At 30.0% G+C, this 1,798-nt stretch overlaps 1 pseudogene; it reads left to right on the top strand.

The window, feature by feature from the left end:
• The first annotated feature begins 378 nt into the window (after nt 1-378).
• Nucleotides 379-761, top strand: LOC113374208 (annotated as a pseudogene).
• The last annotated feature ends 1,037 nt before the right edge of the window (nt 762-1,798 follow it).

Genomic DNA, 1,798 nt, shown 5'->3' with positions numbered 1-1,798 from the left:
TAATAAAAAAATTCTTCCAATTGCAGAAACACCATAAACTCGTGTCGATCTTCTCTGTCAAAAGAGCAAATATATAAATAAATTAATCTCTAATACAAATACTGATTAGTATATTGTTTATAACTCTTGTCTACAATACAACAACAGGTTTTTATAATTAAATTATGATTATTTAGGTGACGATTAGAATTTGTGGAGATATTCGAATTGATCAAGTCTCGAATAGATCTATTCACTTGGGACAATAGAACCTTGTTACAAAACAAAGAGCACACATTTCAAATATTAAAAATAAATTGTTCTAACATTTAAAAATAATTTATTCAGTAACCTTGATTAAAAATTAGAATTCAAATTGTTATCCTTTTCAGTATTTAGATTAAAGTAACCCGGAGAAAAGCCTATGATGCAGGACTTTTATCATCATATGAAGAACTTATGCACAGTCTTTCTGATAAACCAGAACTCATACCATTCGAGCCAATAAAAACAGCAGAACAAAAATACCCCAGCACAGAATATCAACCCGTCTACTATGGTGCTGAAAGTTTTGAAGCATCGATAGAACTAATGATGTATGTATGATTAAATATACTCAAAATACATTTCAATAATATGTTATTTTTTCAGAGAATATGCTGAAACAATACCGAGACCATTCGGAGTGCGCTAATGCTTACACACAAAGTATCAAAATCTTGGATTCAAAACACCAGATAGAAAATCTGGTCACAAATATAAATCTGAAATTCAGATATTAGCAAACGCGCTGAAAAAAAATGTAAAAGAAAAGACTCTGTGGTTGTACAGATTCTTTTCTATTTCAAAAATACGTAATGCCTACATACACAATATATTATAAGCTCTCCTCTTAGTTATTTGTAATAATCTTATATATAAAATCTTAACATTTATATGGACATAATAAATAAATTACATATATCCATAAATTTTGTGACATTTTACAATTGGAATTGTCTGGTCCCTAAATTACACAGCAGAAACTTCGATGATATGGCACAAAATGTCAATACTTAGAGAATAAATCAGATATTTTTGTTACAAATAACTAAACTATAAAACAAGATTTCACTCACTTATTGGTGTCCTTGCCCACCTGTTAAACTTTCATCAAAACAATAATTGAGTAGACATCTGATACGAACACATATCTCCCATTGATGCTTGATCTTGGTAAACAAAATAACCCATTTCACCAATATCACCTGTATATTGTTCATCATAAGGAAGGGTTGATATTGCTCCTGATCCAAAGACAAACATCTTGAGGAAGAATTTGTTGTAAATATTGGTCAGTGGATGGAAAACAATTCGTGGTACTGCTTACAGTTCCAGCCATCGTGTATGGTATTGCATACTAGAATTATACTGATGGAGAAAATAAAATTAAATAAGAAAATAATTTGATATATACAGATATCAGACAATATAATATTAAATTAAATCATCTGCCATATTTTAATATTTTTTAAATTAAAATTATTGTGTTCAAACATGATCAAAATTAGGATTTCAAATTAAAATTTATATGTTTTTTTTTTTTTGTAGTCAATCATCAGTTTTCTTACCTCAGTTTGAGGCGTTATAAACCCATAATAACAGCTGCTAATTGTTCTGAAACTCTCCTCAGCTCCTCCTGCTGCTGCTGAATGGTCTGCTGCAATTCTTCTTGCTTTCGTTGAAGCTGAAACTGAGCGTTTAATTTGCGTCGACAATCAGTAATCGGCAGTTGCCCTTCCAAAGCCTGGTGAAAAATTAGGATTTATAATAAAAATTT

The sequence above is a fragment of the Ctenocephalides felis genome, unplaced genomic scaffold (assembly GCF_003426905.1).
Source record: "Ctenocephalides felis isolate EL2017-DRISC unplaced genomic scaffold, ASM342690v1 CF-g0.4_SCAFFOLD_01658, whole genome shotgun sequence".
NCBI lineage: Eukaryota > Metazoa > Arthropoda > Insecta > Siphonaptera > Pulicidae > Ctenocephalides > Ctenocephalides felis.
This window is presented reverse-complemented; position numbering and strand designations above follow the sequence as displayed.